Below are 18,598 nucleotides of genomic sequence, written 5' to 3' on the forward strand. Positions count from 1 at the left end.
CCAAAAAATGTCAAAGTACTGAAAAAATGGTGTAATTTTTAAATAAAGCTGTGGTTGTTTCAATTTTACTTCTAATACATTTGTCAACACATATAAAAAAAATTGTCTTCAAATGACCGATTTAAGGTAACATCGTATACAATTATCCCAAAAAATGTCAAATTAACAGTAAAATGTCGTAAAATTATCAATAAAGGTTAAATCGGAATTAATATCTGTAAAGTAGAAAAATTTACTGAAAAAATGTTACTAAGAAAACTTTGATATTTTTTAATAAACCTGTGGTTGTTTCAATTTTACTTCTAATATATTTGTCAATACATATAAGAAAATTATCTTCATCAAATGACCGATTTAAGGTAACATCGTATACAATTAACAAAAAAATGTCAAATTTACAGTAAAATGTTGAAAAATTACCAATAAAGGTCAAATCGGAATGAATATCTATAAAGTAGTATGTTCATGATGTATATTTCACACATGCAAAATATGTTGTATTGAATATATCATCATTTCTGTAACTATGTTATTTAGTTAATGAGAATAAAGATATATCTATCTATCTAAAATTTACTGAAAAAATGTTACTAAAAAATGTTGCAATTTTCAAATAAACCTGTTGTTTCAATTTTACTTCTAAAAAACTTGTTAATACATATTAGAAAATTGTCTTGATTAAATGACCGATTTAAGGTAACATCGTATACAATTAACAAAAAAATATCAAATTTACAGTAAAATGTTAAAATATATCAATAAAGGTCAAATCTGAATGAATATCCAAAAAGAAGTAAAGTTAACTGAAAATTGTACTGAGAAAAATGTTGAAATTTGTCAATAAAACTGTGTTTAGTTTAAGTTTACTATTAATACAATTATATATATATATATTAGAAAATGTCTTGATAAAATTACCGATTTAAGGAAACATCATATACAATTATTATTTCGCTCACCCCGAGATTCGGATCTTTCGGGTGGCGGACCACTTTCGATATCCATTTCAGTTTCGTCGACAAGTGTTGAAAATCTGTTGTGCGAGGAGAGTCGTCGATCTCAAGGACCACACGCAGCTGGTTTCACTCCGCCTCGACCCCTACCCCGCGACCTCGAATCAGAAGACTTCTGAGAGAATGTATTCTTTTGGACATCCTTCTTTTCTGGAGAACGAAGAGGAGATGGGGCTCTAGTAGACTTTGCACTGGACGAAGAAGATAACTTTTTGGATGCAGATGAAGGAAGACTATTTGAGGTGGAAGAATCGTCCATGTCACTGGGAAGATCCCAGACAGATTCACCGCACCAATTGTGTATTTCTACTGTTTCTTTTTTATTTGATTTCTTTATCTTATTTTTTTTTTGTGATGATAGTCAGCTCTGTAAGGAAGATTGAGTTGATTGAGCACTGGTTTTGGAAGATTTTGGTTTTCTTGGAATTATTATTTTATCGGTAGGTTCTGTTTCAACAGGCAGCATTTTAAAATTGTCCGCATCAATTGGCCAAGTCATGCGAGTTTGTGTATTCTCGTGACTGAATGAGCGGACAACTTTGCTGGCGTACGATGGTCTGTTTGAAACAAGGAGATCATTCGAAACAGAAGCTATCTGTTTAGCTTCTGGGTAACTAATGTTTCTTTCTGTTTTAATTTTAATAATATTTTTTTTCTTTAAGGTAAACAGGGCAGTCCCTAGACTAAAATATTAAACCACATTCACACTGTAACCATTTAACAATCTGTTGTTGTATAGTATAGTTCAGTCATGAGAGTGCGATGTGATTTACAATAGTATACATACAATCCTTTTAAGACTTTTACACAACTTCATTGATATTTTGAAACTGACAAGAATTTCTGTACCAATTTATCAGTTATTTCTTCCGAACTATGAACTATGAGTTTCCCCAACCTATAACACTAGTACTGGTAAAGACCCGAGAGACCTTGCAACACTGGTAGAGTCTAGAGAGATCTCAAACGGAAGAGGAGACACCTACGACATTTGGAACCATGCTCAGCCTCTTTCTCATATGCAACAGACCGAAGCAGTGGAGAAAAACCTTAGAACGACGAATCAAGTCTAAACACAGATCAAGGTATTTATATCTTCGTATATACACTCCATTACAAATCCTACTTTAGGGTGTTACGTTGAGCTCAGCAAAACAGGCCAAATAACACTTTATAGAGAAAAAATTATATCTAGTGCTATAAAAAGTCACGATTTGCAATCATATTATTTGGATTATTGATCATTATTTCAGTGAATATACGACTGACATTCGATAGTTTGATGGACACACTAGTTTAGTAGAGGATATGTGTGGATAATTACATTACTGATAATCATTTGATGTATATTTTTATTTATGTGATTTAAGTAAAAGAACATATTAACTATTTATTTTGTTTAACTATATTCTGCCTTTGCCCATAAGGTTCACGTTACAGAACAGTTGCGTATCCACATTGAGCGTGAGATTGTATTAGGTAATAGATTTATGATTAGAATAGGTATATCCGCTAATAAATGAACTTTAATCACTGTATCGCAAGCGATTGTCTTTCATGTTGGTCGTATAAATATAATGATTAATGTTACAGGACATGAAGTGACAACTATTTTTTCGAGTCACACAGGTAATTTGAAAATAGTATGGAGAGGTGCAGCTAACGATTATAAAAGCAGTTTTGCGAGTGCATACTAGAATTGTAATGTCGCACAGGAAGAACAGAAATTGAGCAAGAAAGTAGAATCTAATATTTTCTATCGGTCTTTGGCGTTGGAACCAATTTTATTTTGAGGTGGTCGGGATACATTTTTTAAATATATTTTGAACACGTATCTCTATCCTATAATGACAGGCGACGACGGACATGCTTTTGCACAATAGACCAGTATGGAGCTGGAACACTTTACTTGTTTTTTTGTGGTGTACTTTTCAAAATTTTGAAGACGTGAAGCAATGCATCACTGAACAAAACAAAACCAATAAGATTATACATTTTTACTACATGATGCAACCACACTAAGTTTATATATGGTGTTAGTTGTTCTGGCTATATCAATAGAATTTTTGTTTACATGTTCTTCAATATTTGCAAGCCTTTTATTGATTTTACTTAGCTCCATATTTTTGTTTCTAAGTTCTTCCTGCTCCTTAGCCTGTACTATTAGTTGTTCTTCCATTATTATTATAAGTGTTGCCAAATGGTCTATATTTCACTATATTGTAGATGGCAGTCTATCAATTTGTTTTCAAGTGAATGAAAGGCTTATAAAACTTGTTGATTTTCACTTTCTGTATTCATGGTATTGGGAAAGTTATTGTTTTGTTTTATGTTTTCATTATTGTTTTTGTCATTTTGAGGTTGGAGGGATTCATCAGAGCTCTCATCTATTTGTTTAGGAGTTGTTTCCTCAATTTGTTTAGGGGTTGTTTCCTCATTTTCATCATATTCAGCTTCTATAGGAATGTTTGAGTTTTGAAGTTGTCGAATGACATTGTCAATATTTATCTTGGAGTTATCCTCCTTTATACAGTTGTTTATGCATTCTTTAAAATCAAAGAATTATTTTTCCATCCATTTTTAACAAGAGTTCCCTTGTACAAGGCATCTTTTGGTTGAATAGTAGATAGTTATTTTGATGAGTTTGGTGTTGTGGTGGAATAGTTGCACTGCAGATTTGTTGAGAGACTGGGAGGGGGTCTTTTCTTCGAATGGTCGTTCATCGTCATGTAAATTGAGTATTTTAGATGATTTGTCATAGTCTGACCATTTCACAGTTACGTTTGGAAATTTTCCTAAATCAATATGATATCTCAACAGCAATGCCCTTCACCAGTACCACACAGATTTTTTGCTCAAGTCAAAGGTGATCTGTTTGTCATCACACGTGTTTTGCAAGTCGCTAGTTTCACTTTGTGCCATTTTATGTTTACTAGTTCTAGTGGGCTTTTGTATAAGCGTAATATAATATATGACACTGTTTTATGTGTGTTTAGCTATTGTAAGTAATATTGGAGATTTTCATTGCATCATCAATCAGGTTTTTTGGCTACTTAAATTTTTCCATGTGCGCCGCCATCAACCGGAAGTAGTATCACTAGTAATGTTATTATTATCATCCCATTCAATCTCATCATCCAAAATATCAGAATATTCAGGAATTTTAACAAGTATTTTTTTTTCTTTTCTGCTGGAACTTCTTGATGTACTTTATTTTCCTCACTATGGAATTTTCTATTATGCCTCTTAATGTCACTTCTCCTTCCAAAACTAAAAGGAATGTTTCTTCATTAAAACTTGCAAAGTCTACATTGTTGTTAACATCTTCTTGCTTAAGATGCTTAATAATCTGACCAGTCTCTTTCGTTGTATACTAGGGGGAAACTTGATGCAAAGCATTATTATTTACTGTTGCATTGCATTTAATAAAATAAAAAAATTATTGGTGGCAAATATACCAATATTTTTAAAGAAAATCCACTACCTTTAATAAAGTGATGTTTGTCATAAAATTTATAACATAGATTACTCTCTTGCTTTTCTATGATATGCTAGTGTTTTTTTTTCTCCAAAAATTGTAACCAACCTGTAAATCAAAATACCTCGTGCAGAGTAACTAAAGTCAAGCGCAACCTTTTTTTTGAGCGACAAACTGAAAACAATTTTTTTCTTTTAATCTTAGCATTACATATACTGGCAGCTGAGGGTGAAACAGAATTTTTTTTTTCTCAGGGTCCAAATTAAATTATTTTTTTCACCAAAACCTGGAAACAAACTTTTTTTCTCCAAAAAAAAAAACATAGCCCCCCCCCCCCATAAAATCAAATGGTTGCTGCCCAACAACAATGTCATATTTTATTGGAACAGAATTAATCGGCGATATGGACGTGAATTCTGACAGGGAGACCTAAATAAACGGTGTAAAGGTCATTGGTTGGATGACAGCATTGTTTATGTTGCAATAAGGTGATTACTTAAAAATTAATGAACAATTACATTTATGTCTTTCAATGTTTCAGGACCTTGATGTTATGAAAGTGCATGCCTTACTGGAGGAGGAGTAAATAAAAAATTGATTGGCACTAATACCACATGTTTCTATATCTATTGAACATGAATGCAATAATCATATACCTATCGGTCATCAAATTACCATATATGAGGGTAGAGGGATAAAGGCGGTGGATTTTCTGTCAATTTTCCATATGGTTAGCATTGAATCCAGGGTACATTATCCTTAAAGTCATAAAAAACGAGTGACCGGTGAAAAATAATACAAGAGTCTACAAGAGAAATCAAAACCATTATTATCTTTTAATCGTACAAATAAATGTATAAAATTCATTCAATTAATCGATAAATGTGTTGAATTTTAATCCATCTTTATGTAGTTGTATAGTTGAATGTAGGAAAAAAAGTCACAGGAAAAAAAGTCACGGAAAAAAAGTCACGGAAAAAAAGTCACAGGAAAAAAGGTCACAGGAAAAAAAGTCACAGGAAAAAAAGTCACAATATATATTTTTTGCATGAAATAGTCATAGGATCTGCACATGCATATTTTAACAGGATAAACATTCCCAATTTGTATTTTTTTATGGAAATGGTCATAAGGCCGCACATATATATGAATATATTGGGAAACATTCCCAATAGATATTTGTTTGGAAATAGACATTTTTTAATTCATTTTATACGACTAGCTTTGGAAATTTAGATATAAATTGCAAATCATTTAAATGGAACATGTACATGCTGGTGTACTAGATTGATACATGTTTTCAAGGATTTGTTGTAATTATTTTTGTTTTATATCTCTTAGAGATGTGAGTTTAACAGCAACAATTTCATTCAATTTGAATACAAGTTAGAAGTTCAGTATATAACTTGACCACATGTTTTTTTTACTTTTATAAAGATAAGTATTCCTTAATTTAGTGTTAAACAAACAACTCATTGTCATTAATAATAGCTTAGTATTTGTATATATATATATATATCTAGGGACTGTTGATATTGATGTGTGGCTTCTTATGGCACCTCCCCCCTTTGTAGACCTTTCATTTCCTGTCTTCGTAGGAAGCCATATCAATGAAATACAACTTATGCTCAATATTAAATAAAAAGACACAACCAGTTTTCCCTGTTTGTTAAAAAGTCAATTTTGAAAAAAAGAGCATTATTTATTCCAATACACTTTTATTAGTATATATATAATTCCTTTATAATTTTTAAAAATTAACCACTGACATAACTAAAAGAGGTAATCTGATACAAATATATTATGACTTTTTTTCAATGCATTCAAAAACTCCAGTTTAATTATTTATTGCCATGTACATAGTGACCTTTTCACATGCATTCCAACATTATTTCGGACACATAAGTAGACTTAAACAAATTGTGACTTTTTTTCCTGTGACTTTTTTTCTTGTGACTTTTTTTCCTGTGACTTTTTTTCCTAGGGATATTGTGACTTTTTATCCTGTGACTTTTTTTCCTGTGACTTTTTTTCCGTTTACCGTATAGTTGTAGCTACAAACATATTTTATGCAACATTACATTTTACCTTAAATTTTGTATAGATAGAGCTACAAAAATATTTTTTTTTTATCATGCATCCAATTTTACCTCGAAATATGCACACGCCTAGGCAAAGACAAACCCACACTGGGGATAATACATTTAAGAGCCTGCAAACCCTGATACACGGTAGCTATTTGACATATGTGTTTATGATATCAGAATGGTACTTCATGTATCGAAATCGTAAATTTGAATGTACTGCTGACAACAATTTTTTGTTTACCTGTGTTGCAGTTCATGGTTAAATAATTCATCAAACTTAAGGTCACGAAAGGTTCTCGTTGTAAAGATGATATGTAAGTAATTAAACTGGCAGAAATTTTATGTACAGTTTATCGTTTTATATGCCTGCAGTAATAAAGGAGGCTTGACCTGTGAAATCTAATAAACACGCATCTGAATATTTTATATGCTTTCAAAAAGATTGGTTTAAGCACCTGTATCTGTTTTGGCTTTCCAAGCAAGGCCACTGTTTTCTGCATCACCTAAATCATCTCGTGACTGCAAGCTATGAAATTATAGTTTCGATAAAAAGTCCGAAAGTGTATGCAATGCAGACAAAGAAGGTCTGTGTCCATGTAATGGACATTGATAGGGGAGCACTGCAAAGTGTAAGAAGTTGGAGTTGCCAAATCATGACACGTCTTAAATTTGTCTTCAATATTTTATCACCCTGAGGACATTCTAACATACTATTCATCTTGCGTAGCATCGAAACAAAATTAAAGAGTGTCCTAAGATGACCGCATTAAAATTTTATCTTCAGACGAATATATGGATAATTTCCAGAACACCACCTCCGATGTTTTTTTTTGGGTCTTTTATCATTAAATTAATATATTAAGGTCAAAATAAGTTGAACTTTTTGTAGGAATACTTAATTATATACATATATTCCTCTGCACATCTAAATTCCGGAACAGACAATTATGTAGCCCAGAATAACTACAAAGCATTAATTCATAAAAGATTTTCACCTTTTCCATTTAATCTAGTATCATACAAACACAATATACAAAATGTGCGTTACATAATAATCATCATTGTCGTGAGCATTCGTATAGATATTGTTAAATCCTTTACTTATGTAGTGGGAAGACTTATTATTTTTCGTTTTTTTTTACCTGAACCCGAGCTGGAACCTCAGGAGCAGCGCTTGCTTTGCAGTCTTGCTGGTGTTGGTCTCAGCTAGCCTTTCCAAAATCTGATCTATTTTAATTTCCGTGTTCTTCACAGTTTGATCCAAATTAGTTACTTTCTTGAGAGTATTTTCAGTTCTGAAAGCACTTGCTGCAACAAAAAGTTTTTAATATATAGTGTTTTCTATATTGCCCAGGTGGTCTAGTGGCACGGCTGCAGTGCAGGCGATTTGGTGTCACGATATCACAGTAGCATGGGTTCGAATCTCGGGGAGGGAAGAACCAACAATTTGCGAAAGCAAATTCACAGATCTAACATTGTTGGGTTGACATGTTAAACATATTTGTTTTTCGTTCCTTTTTTTAATATAAATGGGCCGTTAGTTTCTCGTTTGAATTATTTTACATTGTCATATCAGGGACTGTTAAAGCTGACTGTGGGGTATAGGCTTTGCTCATTGTTGAAGACCGTACAGTGTCCTGAAGTTGTTAATGTCTTTCATTTTAGTCTCTCGTAGACAGTTGTCTCATTTGTAATCATACCACATCTTTTTTAAAATTAAATATTATCAATTTTCTTTATGATAAAGAGGTCTCGTGAGCTTACTCTTTAAATTGTTGTCTCCCTCCTCTTCCTCTGGCCTTCTGGCTAAACAGTTCCCTCTTTCTGTAAATATAACAAAATAACATTAGCATATCACACTTCATACAAGGAAAGATAATATTAAACATTTACACACTGGTTAAAACAATTCTATAATCTTATGAAATTCAAGCTTCCGTTCAAAAAAGAATATTGGTGCCACATATTATTATGTACTTTGTACAAATTTACACATCCAATACTTGTAAAAGGTATCGCCTTTTAATGTTTACTGTTTCCGAATCATTTATTTGCATGGCATTGATTCTTTTCTCCTCGATTCACAGAGAGGCATGTTGCTACTGCTAGATGTTGTTGGTAGATTTTGTGTGGCAATAAACCCATATGAATACTTATTTGATGTCAGCTGTTTAATTTGTCTACTTTATCTATGTTTGGAAAGTAACCATGTTCCGGAAAAGTATATTTTCGTGTTTGAATTCAAAGACACACATCCCACAAGGACCTTCATATGCTGGCATAAGTAGTCTCGTTTGCAAGTGTCTAATGTGCAATAATTTTTCATTTTAAATTGTCACCCCTTGTATAGAATTTGAAATGTCTGTCATATTATAAAAAAGATTTGCAGTTGCTGGCAAACCATCCATTCCTATTCTCCTTTTTTCCTGTATATATGCTGAAAATAAAGAAAATACTTATGGTTAATGTACATGTTTTTATTATTTTATTTTGTGCCAAAATAAAACACAAGAATTATTGCTACAACCTATAAAAGTTATCAAAGGTACCAGGATTATAATTTAGTACGCCAGACGCGCGTTTCGTCTACATAAGACTCATCAGTGACGCTCATATCAAAATATTTATAAAGCCAAACAAGTACAAAGTTGAAGAGCAATGAGGATCCAAAATTCCAAAAAAGTTGGGCAATATACGGCTAAGGTTATCTATGCCTGGGATAAGAAAATTCTTAGTTTTTCGAATAATTCAAAGTTTTGTAACAGAAAATTTATAAAAATGACCACATTATTGATATTCATGTCAACACCGAAGAGTTGACTACTGGGCTGGTGATACCCTCGGGGACGAAACGTCCACCAGCAGTGGCATCGACCCAGATGTGTAAATAGTTATCAAAAAGGTTCATTGTTGTCCAGATTGCTCTTGTGTACTACTGCGTTTTACAGACTTCTCTGGTGTCACATTTATCTCCATTTGCTTAAGCATTTCCTTCTGCTCTCTTGCTTAATTTCTGCCGCTGCCAACACCAAAATTGAAAGTATCTTTCTCTGGTGTCAGCAGAATGACTTCTTGGTTTGGAGTCACGTCAGGCATAGTTGGCAGCTTCCTCCTATGGCTGTATCTGTAATTGGGATGCCTTCGGAAAAACGTTTCATCATTTTCCCACAGCCACATGCTTTTATCACTGTACTCCCTCCCCTTCCTGTTAATGAGGAAGAGGGTATCAACTGGCTCGTAGACTTGTTCTTTTCCTAACTTGATGGCAAATTTCTGTAAATTTAACAATTCTGCTTTTGGACTTTTGAAGGGCATTTATTTTGCAATTTCTCTCCTGGTACTTATTTACATATATTCTCTTCTCCCCTGGTTTTAATTTCTCCTATCTTCTCTCTATAACTGAAAAAAAAGTAAATATAAACAATTGAAATTACAAACATATACTGTAAAATCTAGGAATGAGGTTTAAGGACTTGCAATATTTTCAAAAAGAAAAACAAAAAAACATTTTTTTTAATTGTGTTTGTTTATTTCATGTTATAGGTTAGTCATTTAAGGTGTTACCGTTCGTAACATAGCAGGTCTATATTCAGTGCACAACTTTCTTTTGATGAAAGATAACTCTTCTTGTATTTCTGAGGGTTTTGCAGGCTTTCCCATTTCCTCCCTTATTAATGTACTGACTTCAGTTTACAAGAAAAATCAAAACCATAATTATCTTTTAATCGTACAAATAAATGTATAGAAGTTCATTCAATTAATCGAACACAAATCAATGTGTTGAATTTTAATCCATCTTTATATAGTTGTAGCTACAAACATATTTTATGCAACATTACATTTTACCTCAAATTTTGTATAGATAGAGCTACAAAAATATTTTTTTTATCATGCATCCAATTTTACCTCGAAATATGCACACGCCTAGGCAAAGACAAACCCACACTGGGGATAATACATTTTAGAGCCTGCAAACCCTGATACACGGTAGCTATTTGACATATGTGTTTATGATATCAGAATGGTCCTTTATGTATCGAAATCGTAAATTTGAACGTACTGCTGACAACAATTTTTTGTTTACCTGTGTTGCAGTTCATGGTTAAATAATTCATCAAACTTAAGGTCATGAAAGGTTCTCGTTGAAAGACCTGTCCTGTGATGGTGAGGGGTGATCCCCTCACAACACTAAAGATGATATGTAAGTAATTATACTGGCAGAAATTTTATGTACAGTTTATCGTTTTATATGCCTGCAGTAATAAAGGAGGCGTATGCAATGCAGACAAAGAAGGTCTGTGTCCATGTAATGGACATTGATAGGGGAGCACTGCAAAGTGTAAGAAGAGTTGCCAAATCATGACACGTCTTAAATTTGTCTTCAATATTTTATCACACTGAGGACATTCTAATATACTATTCATCTTGCGTAGCATCGAAACAAAATTAAAGAGTGTCCTAAGATGACCGCATTAAAATTTTATCTTCGGACGAATATATGGATAATTTCCAGAACACCACCTCCGATGTTTTTTTTTTGGTCTTTTGTCATTAAATTAATATATTAAGGTCCAAATAAGTTGAACTTTTTGTAGGAATACATAATTATATACATATATTCCTCTGCACATCTAAATTCCGGAACAGACAGTTATGTAGCCCAGAATAACTACAAAGCATTAATTCATAAAAGATTTTCACCTTTTCCATTTCATCTAGTATCATACAAACACAATATACAAAATGTGCGTTACATAATAATCATCATTGTCGTGAGCATTCGTATAGATATTGTTAAATCCTTTACTTATGTAGTGGGAAGACTTATTATTTTTCGTTTTTTTTTTACCTGAACCCGAGCTGGAACCTCAGGAGCAGCGCTTGCTTTGCAGTCTTGCTGGTGTTGGTCTCAGCTAGCCTTTCCAAAATCTGATCTATTTTAATTTCCGTGTTCTTCACAGTTTGAACCAAATCAGTTACTTTCTTGAGAGTATTTTCAGTTCTGAAAGCACTTACTGCAACAAAAAGTTTTTAATATATAGTGTTTTCTATATTGCCCAGGTGATCTAGCGGCACGGCTACAGTGCAGGCGATTTGGTATCACGATATCACAGTAGCATGGGTTCGAATCTCAGGGAGGGAAGAACCAACAATTTGCGAAAGCAAATTCACAGATCTAACATTGTTGGGTTGACATGTTAAACATATTTGTTTTTCGTTCCTTTTTTTAATATAAATGGGCCGTTAGTTTCTCGTTTGAATTATTTTACATTGTCATATCAGGGACTGTTAAAGCTGACTGTGGGGTATAGGCTTTGCTCATTGTTGAAAACCGTACAGTGTCCTGAAGTTGTTAATGTCTTTCATTTTAGTCTCTCGTAGACAGTTGTCTCATTTGTAATCATACCACATCTTCTTTTTTAAAATAAATATTATCAATTTTCTTTATGATAAAGAGGTCTCGTGAGCTTACTCTTTTAATTGTTGTCTCCCTCCTCTTCCTCTGGCCTTCTGGCTAAACAGTTCCCTCTTTCTGTAAATTTAACAAAATAACATTAGCATATCACACTTCATACAAGGAAAGATAATATTAAACATTTACACACTGGTTAAAACAATTCTATAATCTTATGAAATTCAAGCTTCCGTTCAAAAAGGAATATTGGTGCCACATATTATTATGTACTTTGTACAAATTTACACATCCAATACTTGTAAAAGGTATCACCTTTTAATGTTTACTGTTTCCGAATCATTTATTTGCATGGCATTGATTCTTTTCTTCTCGAGTCACAGAGAGGCATGTTGCTACTGCTAGATGTTGTTGGTAGATTTTTTGTGGCAATAAACCCATATGAATACTTATTTGGTGTCAGCTGTTTAATTTGTCTACTTTATTTATGTTTGGAAAGTAACCATGTTCCGGAAAAGTATATTTTCGTGTTTGAATTCAAAGACACACATCCCACAAGGACCTTCAAATGCTGGCATAAGTAGTCTCGTTTGCAAGTGTCTAATGTGCAATAATTTTTCATTTTAATTTGTCATCCCTTGTATAGAATTTGAAATGTGTCATATTATAAAAAAGATTTGCAGTTGCTGGCAAACCATCCATTCCTATTCTCCTTTTTTCCTGTATATATGCTGAAAATAAAGAAAATACTTATGGTTAATGTACATGTTTTTATTATTTTATTTTGTGCCAAAATAAAACACAAGAATTATTGCTACAACCTATAAAAGTTATCAAAGGTACCAGGATTATAATTTAGTACGCCAGACGCGCGTTTCGTCTACATAAGACTCATCAGTGACGCTCATATCAAAATATTTATAAAGCCAAACAAGTACAAAGTTGAAGAGCAATGAGGATCCAAAATTCCAAAAAAGTTGGGCAATATACGGCTAAGGTTATCTATGCCTGGGATAAGAAAATTCTTAGTTTTTCGAATAATTCAAAGTTTTGTAACAGGAAATTTATAAAAATGACCACATTATTGATATTCATGTCAACACCGAAGAGTTGACTACTGGGCTGGTGATACCCTCGGGGACGAAACGTCCACCAGCAGTGGCATCGACCCAGTGGTGTAAATAGTTATCAAAAATGTTCATTGTAGTCCAGATTGCTCTTGTGTACTACTGCGTTTTACAGACTTCTCTGGTGTCACATTTATCTCCATTTGCTTAAGCATTTCCTTCTGCTCTCTTGCTTAATTTCTGCCGCTGCCAACACCAAAATTGAAAGTATCTTTCTCTGGTGTCAGCAGAATGACTTCTTGGTTTGGAGTCACGTCAGGCATAGTTGGCAGCTTCCTCCTATGGCTGTATCTGTAATTGGGATGCCTTCGGAAAAACGTTTCATCATTTTCCCACAGCCACATGCTTTTATCACTGTACTCCCCTTCCTGTTAATGAGGAAGAGGGTATCAACTGGCTCGTAGACTTGTTCTTTTTCTAACTTGATGGCAAATTTCTGTAAATTTAACAATTCTGCTTTTGGACTTTTGAAGGGCATTTATTTTGCAATTTCTCTCCTGGTACTTATTTACATAATATTCTCTTCTCCCCTGGTTTTAATTTCTCCTATCTTCTCTCTATAACTGAAAAAAAAGTAAATATAAACAATTGAAATTACAAACATATACTGTAAAATCTAGGAATGAGGTTTAAGGACTTGCAATATTTTCAAAAAGAAAAACAAAAAAACATTTTTTTTAATTGTGTTTGTTTATTTCATGTTATAGGTTAGTCATTTAAGGTGTTACCGTTCGTAACATAGCAGGTCTATATTCAGTGCACAACTTTCTTTTGATGAAAGATAACTCTTCTTGTATTTCGGAGGGTTTTGCAGGCTTTCCCATTTCCTCCCTTATTAATGTACTGACTTCAGTTTACAAGAAAAATCAAAACCATAATTATCTTTTAATCGTACAAATAAATGTATAGAAGTTCATTCAATTAATCGAACACAAATCAATGTGTTGAATTTTAATCCATCTTTAAATAGTTGTAGCTACAAACATATTTTATGCAACATTACATTTTACCTCAAATTTTGTATAGATAGAGCTACAAAAATATTTTTTTTATCATGCATCCAATTTTACCTCGAAATATGCACACGCCTAGTCAAAGACAAACCCACACTGGGGATAATACATTTTAGAGCCTGCAAACCCTGATACACGGTAGCTATTTGACATATGTGTTTATGATATCAGAATGGTACTTTATGTATCGAAATCGTAAATTTGAACGTACTGCTGACAACAATTTTTTGTTTACCTGTGTTGCAGTTCATGGTTAAATAATTCATCAAACTTAAGGTCATGAAAGGTTCTCGTTGAAAGACCTGTCCTGTGATGGTGAGGGGTGATAAACCCCTCACAACACTAAAGATGATATGTAAGTAATTATACTGGCAGAAATTTTATGTACAGTTTATTGTTTTATATGCCTGCAGTAATAAAGGAGGCGTATGCAATGCAGACAAAGAAGGTCTGTGTCCATGTAATGGACATTGATAGGGGAGCACTGCAAAGTGTAAGAAGAGTTGCCAAATCATGACACGTCTTAAATTTGTCTTCAATATTTTATCACACTGAGGACATTCTAATATACTATTCATCTTGCGTAGCATCGAAACAAAATTAAAGAGTGTCCTAAGATGACCGCATTAAAATTTTATCTTCGGACGAATATATGGATAATTTCCAGAACACCACCTCCGATGTTTTTTTTGGTCTTTTGTCATTAAATTAATATATTAAGGTCCAAATAAGTTGAACTTTTTGTAGGAATACTTAATTATATACATATATTCCTCTGCACATCTAAATTCCGGAACAGACAATTATGTAGCCCAGATTAACTACAAAGCATTAATTCATAAAAGATTTTCACCTTTTCCATTTAATCTAGTATCATACAAACACAATATACAAAATGTGCGTTACATAATAATCATCATTGTCGTGAGCATTCGTATAGATATTGTTAAATCCTTTACTTATGTAGTGGGAAGACTTATTATTTTTCGTTTTTTTTACCTGAACCCGAGCTGGAACCTCAGGAGCAGCGCTTGCTTTGCAGTCTTGCTGGTGTTCTTTGCAGTCTTGCTGGTGTTGGTAGCCTTTCCAAAATCTGATCTATTTTAATTTCCGTGTTCTTCACAGTTTGATCCAAATCAGTTACTTTCTTGAGAGTATTTTCAGTTCTGAAAGCACTTACTGGCACAAAAAGTTTTTAATATATAGTGTTTTCTATATTGCCCAGGTGGTCTAGCGGCACGGCTGCAGTGCAGGCGATTTGGTATCACGATATCACAGTAGCATGGGTTCGAATCTCAGGGAGGGAAGAACCAACAATTTGCGAAAGCAAATTTACAGATCTAACATTGTTGGGTTGACATGTTAAACATATTTGTTTTTCGTTCCTTTTTTTAATATAAATGGGCCGTTAGTTTCTCGTTTGAATTATTTTACATTGTCATATCAGGGACTGTTAAAGCTGACTGTGGGGTATAGGCTTTGCTCATTGTTGAAGACCGTACAGTGCCCTGAAGTTGTTAATGTCTTTCATTTTAGTCTCTCGTAGACAGTTGTCTCATTTGTAATCATACCACATCTTCTTTTTTAAAATTAATATTATCAATTTTCTTTATGATAAAGAGGTCTCGTGAGCTTACTCTTTAAATTGTTGTCTCCCTCCTCTTCCTCTGGCCTTCTGGCTAAACAGTTCCCTCTTTCTGTAAATATAACAAAATAACATTAGCATATCACACTTCATACAAGGAAAGATAATATTAAACATTTACACACTGGTTAAAACAATTCTATAATCTTATGAAATTCAAGCTTCCGTTCAAAAAGGAATATTGGTGCCACATATTATTATGTACTTTGTACAAATTTACACATCCAATACTTGTAAAAGGTATCACCTTTTAATGTTTACTGTTTCCGAATCATTTATTTGCATGGCATTGATTCTTTTCTTCTCGAGTCACAGAGAGGCATGTTGCTACTGCTAGATGTTGTTGGTAGATTTTGTGTGGCAATAAACCCATATGAATACTTATTTGGTGTCAGCTGTTTAATTTGTCTACTTTATTTATGTTTGGAAAGTAACCATGTTCCGGAAAAGTATATTTTCGTGTTTGAATTCAAAGACACACATCCCACAAGGACCTTCAAATGCTGGCATAAGTAGTCTCGTTTGCAAGTGTCTAATGTGCAATAATTTTTCATTTTAATTTGTCATCCCTTGTATAGAATTTGAAATGTGTCATATTATAAAAAAGATTTGCAGTTGCTGGCAAACCATCCATTCCTATTCTCCTTTTTTCCTGTATATATGCTGAAAATAAAGAAAATACTTATGGTTAATGTACATTTATTATTTTATTTTGTGTCAAAATAAAACACAAGAATTATTGCTACAACCTATAAAAGTTATCAAAGGTACCAGGATTATAATTTAGTACGCCAGACGCGCGTTTCGTCTACATAAGACTCATCAGTGACGCTCATATCAAAATATTTATAAAGCCAAACAAGTACAAAGTTGAAGAGCAATGAGGATCCAAAATTCCAAAAAAGTTGGGCAATATACGGCTAAGGTTATCTATGCCTGGGATAAGAAAATTCTTAGTTTTTCGAATAATTAAAAGTTTTGTAACAGGAAATTTATAAAAATGACCACATTATTGATATTCATGTCAACACCGAAGAGTTGACTACTGGGCTGGTGATACCCTCGGGGACGAAACGTCCACCAGCAGTGGCATCGACCCAGTGGTGTAAATAGTTATCAAAAATGTTCATTGTAGTCCAGATTGCTCTTGTGTACTACTGCGTTTTACAGACTTCTCTGGTGTCACATTTATCTCCATTTGCTTAAGCATTTCCTTCTGCTCTCTTGCTTAATTTCTGCCGCTGCCAACACCAAAATTGAAAGTATCTTTCTCTGGTGTCAGCAGAATGACTTCTTGGTTTGGAGTCACGTCAGGCATAGTTGGCAGCTTCCTCCTATGGCTGTATGGTGGTGTATCTGTAATTGGGAGGCCTTCGGAAAAACGTTTCATCATTTTCCCACAGCCACATGCTTTTATCACTGTACTCCCCTTCCTGTTAATGAGGAAGAGGGTATCAACTGGCTCGTAGACTTGTTCTTTTTCTAACTGATGGCAAATTTCTGTAAATTTAACAATTCTGCTTTTGGACTTTTGAAGGGCATTTATTTTGCAATTTCTCTCCTGGTACTTATTAACATATATTCTCTTCTCCCCTGGTTTTAATTTCTCCTATCTTCTCTCTATAACTGAAAAAAAGGAAATATAAACAATTGAAATTACAAACATATACTGTAAAATCTAGGAATGAGGTTTAAGGACTTGCAATATTTTCAAAAAGAAAAACAAAAAAACATTTTTTTAATCGTGTTTGTTTATTTTATGTTATAGGTTAGTCATTTAAGGTGTTACCGTTCTTAACATAGCAGGTCTATATTCAGTGCACAACTTTCTTTTGATGAAAGATAATTCTTCTTGTATTTCGGAGGGTTTTGCAGGCTTTCCCATTTCCTTCCTTATGAATGCACTGACTTCAGTCTACAAGAGAAATCAAAACCATAATTATCTTGTAATCGTACAAATAAATGTATAGAAGTTCATTCAATTAATCGAACATAAATTAATGTGTTGAATTTTAATCCATCTTTATATAGTTGTGGCTACAAACATATTTTATGCAACATTACATTTTACCTCAAATTTTGTATAGATAGAGCTACAAAAATAACTACAAAGCATTAATTCATAAAAGATTTTCACCTTTTCCATTTAATCTAGTATCATACAAACACAATATACAAAATGTGCGTTACATAATAATCATCATTGTCGTGAGCACTCGTATAGATATTGTTAAATCCTTTACTTAAGTAGTGGGAAGACTTATTATTTTTCTTTTTTTACCTGAACCTGAGCTGGAACCTCAGGAGCAGCGCTTGCTTTGCGGTCTTGCTGGTGTTGGTCTCAGCTAGCCTTACCAAAATCGGATCTATTTTAATATCCGTGTTCTTTACGGTTTGATCCAAATCAGTTACTTTCTTGAGAGTATCTTCAGTTCTGAAAGCACTTCCTGCAACAAAAAGTATTTTTAATATATAGTGTTTTCTATATTGCCCAGGTGGTCTAGCGGCACGGCTGCAGTGTAGGCGATTTGGTGTCACGATATCACAGTAGCATGGGTTCGAATCCCGGCGAGGGAAGAACCAAGAATTTGCGAAAGCAAATTTACAGATCTAACATTGTTGGGTTGATGTTTAGACGAGTTGTATATACATTATGTACACAGCCATGTATCACCATCATTGATGGCGATCTGAGTTGTCACTGACTCGGACGTACTTATAAATATAATTATTTTCTGTGACTATCTTACATTAATTTGTAGGATCCTTTACTATAGTTAATTTAGCTGATCTGTAACAATAACATCTTCATGCCTTATATA

This window comes from Mytilus edulis, chromosome 11 (assembly GCF_963676685.1).
Source record: "Mytilus edulis chromosome 11, xbMytEdul2.2, whole genome shotgun sequence".
Classification (NCBI taxonomy): domain Eukaryota; kingdom Metazoa; phylum Mollusca; class Bivalvia; order Mytilida; family Mytilidae; genus Mytilus; species Mytilus edulis.